The following is a 12,843-nucleotide window of genomic DNA, read 5'->3' as shown; positions in this document are numbered from 1 at the left end:
CTGGTGTTTTAGCACAAATTGCACCTTTGAGGATAGTATTTGTCCCCGACATGTTCTCACCGGACTGTGAGAGCCTGAGGAGCAGAGTGGGGATCTGATTTGCACATCTAGGTTGGTAGTTCAGTGTGTAACCCAGTGCTCTTCTCTCTTCTAGGAACAGAGGTCTGAAGACCTGCTTCCTTTGACAAGCTGTCAAAGAAGGACCCCTTACCATTTAATTTTCAAAGTATACAGGTCTCGGCCTGGCCAGTGTGGCTCAGTGGGTTGGAGCTTTGTCCTGTAAACTGAAGGGTTGGAAGTTTGATTCCCAGTCAGGGCTCTTGCTTAAGATGTGGGTTCAGTCCCCGGTTGGGGCAAGTACAAGAGGCAACTGAATGGAATTTCTCTCTCACATCAATGTTTCTCTCCCTCCCTGCCCCTCTCTCTGAAATCAATAAGCATGTCTTTGGGTGAGGATTTTAAAAAACAGTATACAGGTCTCCAGAGTGGGTGTCGAGGTTCTTGCTCTGTGTCTGTCCCCAACTTTGACACTCTCCACACTCTAGATAGATGTGTTTCCTTAAGGATCAGAAGAAGCTATCCCAACAGTTCAGATCACATGGTTCTGGAACAACAGAACTGGAAAGGGGGCTAGAGACTATTTGGGTCAGTTTTATCATTTCATGCTGAGGAAACTGAGACTCAGAGAAGTTAAGGGACTTTTCAAAAGTCACACACATTTAGCATTTCCTGTACACAGGTCTCTTTCTCTGTTAATTTTACTCTAGGTGTTCTGCCAACATTAATGAGTCTCCACTCTGGATCAAGCCCTAGTTAGGCCCTTACATAGTCATTCTTACATTTAATTCTGCTTGAGGTAGCGACTATAATAATGGAACAGAGAGGCAAAGTCGGGTCTCAGAAAAGGGAAATGACTGGCTTAGGACCTCATAACTAGTAAATGGCCAAGACAGAACTTGAACCCAGACCTTTCTATTGTCAGCTCAGCACCCTTTCCACCAAGCCTGCAGTCCCTCCTTGGCAAGACTGAAAGGATGTTAGGAGAGCTGCCACGCATACGCAGAGGAAGGGTAAGGATTATTGTTCCACAGTGAGACACTGTGGGGCACAGATGAAGGCAAGGGGCCAGAACAACCACCTCCTGGAAAAAGACGTCCCTAGTTTGCATAGCATGCACTTAGGCCTCAGAGTCCTTAGGAATGCTGTGTGACAACTCGGTATAGTTGAGAGTAGGCAGAGCCCCTGACAAGCAAAGCTACCTCTGATAGCAGCTGGGTCCCACACCCTCAGCCCAGGCCTGGCTCAAGTCTCCTGTTGGACACTTCCTGCAATGCAGCATCATCCACACCCAGTCCTCGGGCTAATACTTTACCTCTTTTGGACCTCGATTTCCTGGTCTCAAATGCTGTGATGATGATAATTGTTCATTTGAAGGTTATTTTCCCCAAACATCACTTTATGGAGGTCAAGGCTCCATCCATATACCTTTGGTCCCCACGTACCTCATAAAAGCCACAACAATTTTGGTTTGTTATTAAGCACCTAGAACATTCTGGAACTTATTTATATCTTTACAGCATCCCATTGCAAATAAGAAAACTAAAGCAGAGAGAAGTTCAATCAGTTGCCTAGGTCACACAGTTGATAAATGGCAGAGCTGTGATTTAATCTCAGAATCATCTGATTTCAAACCCAGGGCTCTTCCCATGACATCAGGACACTCTTATTATTTGCTATTCAAAGTCCTTCCTCCAGAACCTGCCTGAACTTCCCTTTTCAATCCCAGCTTCATCTGCCCGGCCCTACTCACTCGGCTCCTCTATCCTTCCCCATCTGTCCAATGGCCTAGATGTATGTGCTTGTGTTTGGATGTATGTGTATTTGTGTGAGTGTTTGGAGACCTGTGTTTATATGTATCAGGATTTGTGATTTATATAGAAGCATATGTATATGTGTATGAACAGTGAGTATAGTGCATCTGTATTTGTGACGTGTTCATGTGGACGTGTTTATAAATGCTAGTGTTATGTGGTGCATGCACACAGTGAAATGCACATGTCTACATATATACTTTCCAGTGACGGGGTCACATTTGACAAGTATTCCATGAAGTGCCGTTATGCTCAGCGAGGAAGACAAAAACATCCTGGCAGCCAGTAGCTGGCCAATAAGGTAACCAATTGTCTAGTCTGCCTAGGATTGTCTCAGTTTTAGTTCCAAAAGTCCTATATCCTGGGTAAGTCCTCAGTCCCAGGCAAACTGGGTTGGTTAATCACCCTACCTGCCTGGCCACAAACCCGCTGTTTTCCCTGCTGAACATAAACAATCTCACAGAAGATCAGCATCAGATGAGGTCACTCTGTGACCATGATAGAACAAGATGAGTAAAAACAGCCATGCTCCCCTCACCGCCCACCGCCGGTGCCCAGCAGCTGGTAGGAAGATGGAGCTTAGTGAAAGTCAAAGGCTTTGATGAGCACACAAAGGGAGGAGGAGGAGGAATGGCTGTGTGGAAGACGGGTGCCGTGGCCACACCAGACGGTGGCCGCACCAGATGACGTCTTCACTTCTGATGGCAAAAACCTCACCCTAAAACTGAGAGCACGTTGAAAATGACACAGTTTTCATGTAACTGGGGAGAGAAGTCTGAAGAAACCAGAGCTGATGACAGAAAAACTCAGACCGTTCGCAAATTTATAAATAGCGCATTGATTCAATGTCAGGAAGGGGATGGGAAGAAAAGCACAATTAACAAGGAAATTGGAAGACAGGAAATGAGTGGTGGGCTGCGTCATAAACAAGGTCACCTGTACTTGGGTCTATAAAAAAGTAGAGAAAAATTCCATCTTCCTTCTGAACAGGCATTAGTTGTGAGGATAAACAAGTTCAGTTCAACGAACAAATCTCCTCATGCTTTTTGTTTCATTACTCTGTTCCGTTATCTTTATCACAAACATTTTACATGCAACTATTTCCGAGTGTTGGTTTAAGTAGAATCAACCTTTTGGTTAGTCAATAAATGTGTTTATGCTAAAAGTACATATATAAATAAATAAGGACACTATGCAATTCAAAAATGGCCAAGCATCTTTCTCAGCTGACAGGAGCAAGTGCTGCTTCATTACCAATGACAGCTCTAGCCTTGCTGTGTTCTACCTCCTACAAAAATTGAGAGGTCTCACCATCAGATTTCCCTTGCTTCTTGACAGCATTCAGCCCTGGGCAAAGTTTTGCTTCCTTAAGTACTCTCCAGAACTGCCCTGTACAATCTCAAGTCCTGTAACAAGGCCCCCCTGTCTCTTATTAGGATGTCATACAGTTAGTTCCCGCCGGTGTGCGTGCTCCTGCTGCAGTGAGCAAATAGACCCGACTCTGACAACAGCCGTGCCCCTGTGGGTAGTTAGGCCTCGAGCTTTATCACTGAGTGAGAGTCTATCAGAATCTCATGTGGGAGAATGTGAACATTCAACTTTTGTTTGCTCCACAGCAGCTGCTGAGCTCTTGCAATGGGTCAGGCACTGTGCCGGGAAGTGGGACAAACCCAGCCCTGTCCTCAAGGAGTTTGCAGTAGGTGAGTGAGACAGACTATTGAACAGTGACAAAAATACACAATTAAAAAGCATGCTGCCCTGGCTGGTATAGCTCAGTGGATTGAGTACGGGCCTGTGGACCAAACAACTATGGTTCGATTCCCAGTCAGGGCACATGCCCGGGTTGCAGGCCAGTTCCCAGCAGGGAATGCATGAGAGGCAACCATACACTGATATTTCTCTCCCTCTCTCCTTCCCTTCCCCTCTAAAGATAAATAAATAAAATACTTTAAAATTAAAAAATTAAAAATTAAAAAAAAAGCATGCTAAGAGCTAGGACTCACATTTAGTGGGTTACAGGATATTTAACAGTGCCTCACTCAGCCCTGCCAGTCAAAGAAATACCCTATTTAAATGTGGATTCTCCAGGCCTTGTCTTGCAGCCCCACAAAGTGCCTCTTGGGTTGTTAAGAGTCTACCTGCAACCCCAGATCTACTTGGGGTGGGAAGTACAAAAAGCCAGAAATTTCCTTTCTCTTCTCAAGTTTCCTCCCTAAAATTAGTGTATTGGATCCCACGTAGTGCATCGCCTCCTAGGAGGAGTTCCAAGTCCTGGTAGCAACTGGAGACTGGGAGTCAGTCTCTGGCAAGGCAAACCCTGCTGGGTGGGAGAGGTTATCCACAGTGCCTAGGACCTAAGCACTTCTTAACAGATTATGAAAATGCTTGAGACCTGAAAATAAACTTACAGTGACACCAAAATAAAAAATCGACTTACAAAATAAAAACCAACAACTTAATTATTAAATGTTTTCCCCAAATGTAAATTGTCAGGGCAACTCAATTTAATATGCAAAGTTAACTTATGGTGGGATGGATGTCTGCAAGCTACCTGTGCTGGGCTGGGTAGGACCCAGGGATCACTTCCACCCAGGTGTTGTGTTCTCCACGGGCTCCAGGGCCCGCTGCAGGGAGGCAGGGCGAACCCCGCTGAAAAGGAAGATTCCTGGGACATTCCGCCACCCAGTATTTCTGAGTCACTTCCCAGAAGCAATGCCCATGATAGGATTCCTACTTAGGACAGCTCCAGGGTGGGGTGGAGCATGGTGGAGAGGCCGGGGCAGCCTCCCCACCATCGTGTGAGAGAAGTCCCTGGCACAGGGCACTCGCCACCACCACCGTGCCAGCCCCAGCCAGGACTCTATGAACAAAGGTGTGAATTCTCTCCTGCCACGAGTGCTGCCCCAGCTGTAGGCTTTTGTGACTACAAAGCTTTCTTGGTGTCACATCTCTATATTCCACCTTTAGTCCATCTTGGCCAGGTCCTATTCTCCATTTTTAGCCTATGACATATTCTTATAAGCCCTCCAGGTTCTTTTCAAAACAATAAAGTAAACAAACTCTGGACTTAATCTGTACTTAACAGAAAGTATTTAAAATTCTTTAAGACTAAATATTGTATAAGTAAAGTTGACACAGTGACCAGCTGGGGAGAAAAATATATGTATGTAATAAATAAATGTTCTCTGTATCTATCTATCGATCTATCTAATAAATATATATAATAAATATTCTCCGTATCTATGAGTCTGTTTCTCTTCTGCTTATTCATTTGTTTTTTAGATTCAATTATTGATAGATATGTATTTATTGACATTTTATTGTTCATAGTTTTTATCTTTTTTTCTTCTTCTTAAAGAAGATCTTGTAGCATTTTATGTAATACTGGTTTGGTAGTGATGAATTCCTTTAACTCTTTCTTGTCTGGGAAGTTCTTTATATGTCTTTCAATTCTAAATGATAACTTTTCTGGTCAGAGTCATCTTGGTTGTAGGTCCTTGTTTTTCATCACTTGGATTATTTCATGATAATTTGTTCTGGCCTGCAAAGTTTGTGTTGAGAAATCAGCTGACAGTCTTATGAGAGCTCCCTTGTAGGTAACTGTCTCCTTTTCTCTTGGTACTTTTAAGATTCACTCTCTGTCTTTAACCTTTTCCATTTTAATTATGTTGTGTCTTGATGTTTGGGATTTTGTACTTTCTGGACTTGTATGTCTACTTTCTTCACCAAGTTAAAAAAAATTTTTGTCATTATTTTTTCCAAATAGGTTTTCAATTTCTTGCTCTTTCTCTTCTCCTTCTGGCACTCGATGATGTGAATGTTGGACCATTTGAAGTTGTCCTAAAAGTTGTCAACCATTTTGAAGTTGTCCTGGTTTCTTAAACTATACTCATTTTTAAAAATTCTTTTTCTTTCTGTTCTGTTTGAATGTTTTTGCTTCTTTATATTCCACATCACTGTTTTAATTCTTGGCTTCATCTATTCTACTGTTGATTCCCTTTAGATTATTCCTCATTTTGGTTAGTATATACTTACTTTAAAAAAAGGATTTTACTTATTTATTTTTAGAGAGGGGAAGTGTTGGAGGAAAAGAGGGAGAGAAACTTCAATGTGTGGTTGCTTCTTGTGTACCCCTACTGGGGACCTGGCACGCAACCCAGGCATGTGCCCTAGACTGGGAATCGAACCAGTGATTCTTTGGTTCACAGGCCGGCACTCAATCCACTGAGCCACTCCATCCAGGGCTGTATACTTTATTTCTGACTTGTTCTTTTTCATGTTTTCCATGTCCTTTTTTATGCTGTTGAAGTTCTCTCTAAGTCAGTGATTTTCAACCTTTTTGATCTCATGGCACACATAAACTAATAACACTATGCGACACAGCAAAAATATGTATTTTTTGCTGATCTGGCAAAAATAGGTATAATTTTGATTCATTCACACTGGATGGCTATTGTTGTGTTGGCTGTTGACTTTTATTTGACAATCTACGGGAAAAGAGATCAGTGGCATTGACTAAATAGTCTGGTAATTATTCACATTTTAAAAATTCTTGTGACACACCAAATCGCTGCTCTAAGTTCAGCTACTCTACCTCTAAGTTTATTGAGCATCTTTATTATAACCAGTGTCTTGAACTCTCTATCTAGTAGATGCTGGTGTCATTCTGTTTAGTATTTTTTTCTGGAGTTTTGTTCTGTTCTTTCATTTGGAACATATCTTTTTGTCTCCTCAACCTTCCTGTGTTTGTTAGATATAGCTGCTACATCTCCTGGGGGCTTACTAGAGTGGTCTAATGTAGTAGGTGTCTGGTAGAGTCCAGTGGCACAGCCTAACTATTCATCCTAGTTGTGCTCTCCAGGTGTCCTTCCTCCACATGTGGGCTGTGTACTCACTTCTGTTGTAGTTGAGTCTCTATTGCTGTTGGTACATCAATGTGAGGAATCTACCCTCAAGCCAACCAGCTGCAACCATTGTGGACGATCAGCTGTGGAGGGGCCAATCCCATGGAATAGGGCTTACTTCAGTAGGGTTCTGGTGCCTTCTGAGTCTGCCCCTCGAATGTGTTATACTTGTGGAGGTGGTTGGGTGTTGCTTTGAGGTGGTCTGAGGCTGTCTACCAGGTGTGCTGACTCTGGGGCCTTGCTGGAGGTGGAGGTAAAGATTAGCCATCACCTGTGTTCTGCCTGGAGCCACCCAGCATGAGCTACAAAGTGATCAGCAGATGGCTGTTACTGTGCTGGGAATGAAGTTGTTCAGGAGAGGCTGAGCTGTGAACCAAGGCCGGCTGCCACTGGTGCTGGGCCTGGGGCCACTTATTGAGAGGTACAGGACACACTGAGGCCAGATGCTGCTTGTCTGAGAGATTTTAGGGAAGTCTAACATGTGAGCCAAGACAGGCCATTCATATAAAAAAAGCCAACAGAAACAGCTTGGGTGGGCCTGAAATTTGGGTGGGGTGGGTTCTGAGGGAATCACCAGGGCAAGGCAAACAGTGATGGCTAGGTTGATGGAGATCAGATATGTGTCCACCTGCTGGTTCTTTGGGGGGAGGGCTCAGAAAAGGAATAATGGCCTTTGCCAGCACTTCTGCCTGGAAAAAAGTTGCCCCTCCAAGCTCTCACTCTGAATTTCAGACAGTTTAGTTCCTCCACAAATGTCGCTGGTGACTTTTGAGGGGCTGACCCAGCGCTGGACCTCAGAGTGAGTGAGTCTGAGTAAATCCATGCATGGGACCTGTAAGAGGAAGTACCTGAGCCCTGGGCAGGTGGCTCAGGTGGTTGGAGTATTGTCCTGTACAACAAAAGGTTGAAGGTTCATCCCTGGTCAGGGCACATACCTAGGTTGTAGGTTCAGTCTGCAGTTGGGGTGTGTTTTGGGAGGGAACCAATCGATGTCTCTCTCTTACATCAGTGTTTCTGTCTTTCTTCCTCTCTCTCTAAATTCAATAAACATATCTTTGGGTGAGGATTAAACTAAAAAGGAACTGCCTGGGACTCCAACAGCCCTCTGTCTTACTCAGCCACAATCCCTACTGGTTTTTATAGGCGGCAGTGTGGGAACTTCTCTTCCTGGCACTGGAATCCTGGGCTGGGGGCCTGGTGTGGGGCTGGGACCCCTTACTCAGGAGGGACCTCTGCAGCTAAGACATTGCTCCTGACTTTTTTATCTGCCACACATGGGTGTGGGACTAGCTCCTTCTATATCTCTGTCCCTCCTACCAAACTCCTTTACTACCAGTTTCATTGTAGCATCATCTTTATATCCTTAGTCGTAGGACTTCCATTCAGCTAGAGTCCATTCAGTTCTGAATTATGGTTGTTCTGTAGTTTAGTTGTGGGAAGATGTGAGTATCCCATTTACCTAGACCACCTCTTGGCCAGAAGCCCCTGTATGCTTTCTGATTTGTCATCACTTATTCTAATCAATTACCGAGAGGAGAGTAAAAAACTTCAACTATAGTTGTAGATTTGTTTATCTCTACTTTTAGTTCTCGATATATATTATTTTCTTTATATGTTTTGAATTTGTTATAGGTGAAAATATATTTAACATTGCTGTGTCTTCCTGATGGATCGATGATTCCATTACTGTGAAAAACCCCCTTGATTTCTAAGGTAGTACTCCTGCCTTGAAGTCTATTTTATGATATTAATATAGTCATATCAACTTTCTTATGCTTATGGTTAACATAGGCATATCCTTTCCCATTCTTTTCCTTTCTTTATATTTAAAGTATATCTCTTGTAGATAGCAAATAGTTGGGTTTACTTTTTTTCCCAGCCAGATAATCTCTTGCCTTTTCATTGGAATGCTTAGTGCATTTCCACGTATTGCAACTATTGATATGATTGAGTTTAAGTTTACCATCTTGCTATTTGTTTTCTATTGGTTTTTCAATTTCTCTCTTGACTTCTTTTGGGTTAACTGAATATGTTTTTGGTATTTTATCTGCCTATCCATCCTTTTATCTATCCATCGGTCTATCTTACTTATTTAATGGATTTCAAAGTAAGTTGTGCATATCAGAATAATGCATACAGACAACAAACTCATAGATATTAACAACTGAACCTAAAACAAAAGCAAATTAAGCAAACAACTAGAACAGGAACAGAATCACAGAAATGGAGATCACATGGAGGGTTATCAGCAGGGGAGAGTGAGGGGAAGAGAGGGGGAAGAGATACAGAGAATAAGTAGCATAAATGGTAGGTAGAAAATAAACAGGGGGAGGTTAAGAATAGTGTGGGAAATGTAGAAGCCAAAGAACTTATATGTATGACCCATGCACATGAACTAAAGGGGGGAATGTGGGTGGGAGGGGGTGTGCAGGGTGGAGGGGAATAAAGTGGGGAAAATGGGACAACTGTAATAACATAATCAATAAAATATATTTAAAAAATAATAAAAGTACTGCATCCAGTAGTATGATGATAAATGTTTAACCACTGAATCTCTAAAAAATATGTCTTGATTTGTAGTATTTATCAATTTCCATTGTGTAGATAGTCCCATCATGTCTGATTTCAAACTATCAATGTGGCACCACTGAACCCACAATTGAGAAGAGAGGATCAAGAGTGCACTGTTATAGTCCTGGCTGGTGTGGCTCAGTGGATTGAGTGCGGGCCTGCAAACCACACAATCACGGTTCGATTCCCAGTTGGGGCGCATGCCTGGGTTGCAGGCCAGTTCCTGGCGGGGAACGCGCGAGAGGCAACCATACATTGATATTTCTCTCCTTCTCTCCTTCCCTTCCTCCCTAAAGATAAATAAATAAAATCTTTAAAAAAAAAGAGTGCACTGTTATATAGTATTTCCCTCATACAGATACAACAGATGTAACTTTGAGACCACTGATTATAGTAAAATATCCTAACATTAATAAGTGTCGAGTTTTAAGTATTTGTTATCTTCATTTTTAGCATAATTTATTTAATTTAAAATGTTACAATTTAATTTTAATAATGCTGTACTTTAAAACTGGCTCCCTGCAGAAAATGTTTGCTGACCCCTTCCATGGAGTCTCTAGATAGAATGTTTTAAAATTTTCTTGTTACTAATTTCTGACCTAATTGCATTATAGTCAGAGAACATCATCTGTATGTTGTCACTTTTAAAAACATTTGTTGAAAAAACTTTGTTGTCTCATACATGGTCAATTCTCAGAAAGTACTCATGTATACATGAGAAAAGTACTTATTCTTGAATTTTTGGTATAGTGTTCTAAATATAATGTCTATTAGATCAAGCTTGTTAATTGTATTTCTCACATTTTCCATACCTGTTCATTTTTTTGTTTCCATGATCTATAACTTAACTGAGAAATACATGCTAAAATACCCGATAATGATGGAGATTTATATTTATCAGCTATACTCATTTGTCCATTTGTCCTGGAAGTTCTGTTAGCTTTCGCCCTATGTATTCTGAGGCTGCGTTAGGTACATGTGAGGTCATAGTTGGATCTCCCTGGTGATGGAACCTTCGTCATTACATAGTAATTCCATCCACAGAAAGGCTTTCGTGGGCTGAAGCCTATTTTATTTGATAGTTTTATAGCCATACCAGCTTTATTTTCATTGATGCTTGTGTGTTACATGTATATTTTTTCATCCTTTAATTTCAACATTGAGGTGTTTTTATGTTATAGGCTTATCTTTTGTAAATCGCATATAACTGGACTTTAGTTTTAGTTTTTAAAAAACCTAATCTCATGCTCTATCTTTTAACTGATGATTTTAGTCTATATATATTTACTATGATTATTATATACTTGGAAATATTCCTATCATATTTCTTTGTAATGACATTATCTTAGTTTTTTTATGTTTTATTTTTATTTTTTCCCTGCCTTTTTAGGGACAGAATGGCATTTCCATGTTAGTTTTTATTTTATCAAAGTAACATATCTTAATTGTGCAGCGGAAACCCTGACAGTTGTTGCTGGAATGCAAATACCTGACTTAGCCTTTGGCTGAAGTGGTTGCTGAGGCACCACTTCAAGAAAGGTTACGTCCCGCAGATAAAGAGCCAGGTGCCCCGCCTGCCACCCGCCACTGTGGCTCCTTTCCTCTAGCTATCTCGTTGATTTCAACAACTGACCATCTGGGCCACTTGTTTTCTTCTTTTTTTCTCTACCCTCATTTCTCTACCCTTTTTTCTCTACTTTAAATTCCTGCTTTTACTTGTACATTCATCAGTAAGGAGTGAACCTGCCAAACTTCCAGCTTCCGACCCTGGATCACCATAAAAGCAGACCCCAGGCCTGTCTACTTTCTCGGTACCTGTGACCTTGCTGGGTGCCCCAAGATGTGTTGTATAATTTCCAGGCCCAGTAAATAATAAACCTTTAATTTTCGAAGAAGTTTCCTGATGGTTATTGCTGAGGTACATCTTGCGGTCATAGTGAGAACCACAGGGGCTGGTCAAGCCAGTAACTTCAGTTATTATTAGTAAGCTGAGGCCAGCACAGAACAATTGACGTAGTTGCAGGATTGCATGACTGCCCTTGCAATTAACTGAGGGGAATGCCCTTTGCTTTCAAGTTGCTTACTAACCGCCTCACTCAGGTGAATGACACCACCAAGGAAAGGAGCACTGCTTGCTGGGGGTGGGGAGATCTGTTTTGTTTTTGTATATTGCCTCTGTCATGTGTTGCCTGTGGTATTCAACCCAAAAAGTCCTGGCTTTCAAAATAACCTAACCATCACCTCAGAGCAGTGTAATCAAGGTCCTACGGCCTGATGAGAAGAATAGCTCACTAATGATAAAGGCCTTAACTGACTGTTCGTGAGGGTAAGGGTCACTCACTCCTCAAAGCTCAGCAGAGCTAAGGAGGGTAGATTGGCTGGCAAGGCTCCTGTCACTGCCCAAGGAGGGGCTCTGGGATAAAGGCACAGAGGATGGGGGACCTCTGCTGTGACCACCGAGTAAGTGGGCTGTGCTCAGACTACTATCCTGGTCTGCAAGAGTGAAATTGCCTGACAACCAGAAACCAGTGGCACCACCAGAGGGAAAGTGTGACGGAGGCCTCTGATCTCCGTCAGCCCTCCACCCACTGCTGTCTCTCTTCATCCCATGACTGATGGGCTATTATGGGTCCTATCCTTGGGGTGACAATGCTAAAAAATCAACAGACAAGTATAAATGTTCTGAACATCTGGTGCCAGCGTCTACTAAGAACTCTGAGTTCTTACCATACCAACAGGCCAGGACTCCAGTGTTGCACTCTGGGGCCTAGGGGACTCTGAGCACATCATACCAGTGGAACCAGACCCCAATCTCAGCGAGGCCTCCTGGGACACCTTGGAAAGGAAATTGGCCACCTACGAAGAAAACTCACAGTGACATCCTCCAAAATTCAGCTTTGGTTGCCAAGGCACCCACTCCAAAAAGACATTCACTTCAACAGTGTCTATCTCAAATGAACACACTGCTTTTAGGTCCGTACTTAAAATATCAATTCTCCTCAATGACCATTTTTTAAAATATATTTTATTGATTACACTATTACGGTTGTCCCATTTCCCCCCTCCATTCCCTTCCACCCTGCACACCCCCTCCCACCCACATTCCCCCCCTTTAGCTCATGTCTATGTGTCATAAGTTCCTTAGATTCTGTATTTCCCACACTACTCTTGCCCTCTCCCTGTCTATTTTCTCCCTGCCATCTATGCTACTTATTCTCTGTATTTTCTCCCCACCTCTCCTCCTCCTACTCCCCTGTTGCTAACCCTCCATGTGATCTTCATTTCTATGGTTCTGCTCCTGATCTAGCTGTCCTCTTAGTTTGCTTTTGTTTTAGGTGTGGTTGTTTATAACTGTGAGTTTGCTGTCTCTTCACTGTTCATATTTGTTATCTTCTTTTTCTTAGATAAGTCCCTTTAACATTTCATATAATAAGGGCTTGGTGATGATGAACTCCTTGAACTTGACCTTATCTGAGAGACACTTTATCTGCTCTTCT

At 42.4% G+C, this 12,843-nt stretch overlaps 1 pseudogene; it reads left to right on the top strand.

Annotated features, from left to right (window-relative positions):
* Positions 1-2,396: 2,396 nt before the first annotated feature.
* LOC119061994 (fatty acid-binding protein 5-like) lies at positions 2,397-2,868 on the top strand (annotated as a pseudogene).
* The last annotated feature ends 9,975 nt before the right edge of the window (positions 2,869-12,843 follow it).

This window comes from Artibeus jamaicensis, unplaced genomic scaffold (genome assembly GCF_021234435.1).
Source record: "Artibeus jamaicensis isolate MK-2021 breed Jamaican fruit bat unplaced genomic scaffold, CSHL_Jam_final contig_2790, whole genome shotgun sequence".
Lineage (NCBI taxonomy): Eukaryota > Metazoa > Chordata > Mammalia > Chiroptera > Phyllostomidae > Artibeus > Artibeus jamaicensis.
The sequence above is the reverse complement of the archived record's forward strand: the minus strand, read 5'-3'. Positions and strand labels throughout refer to the sequence as shown.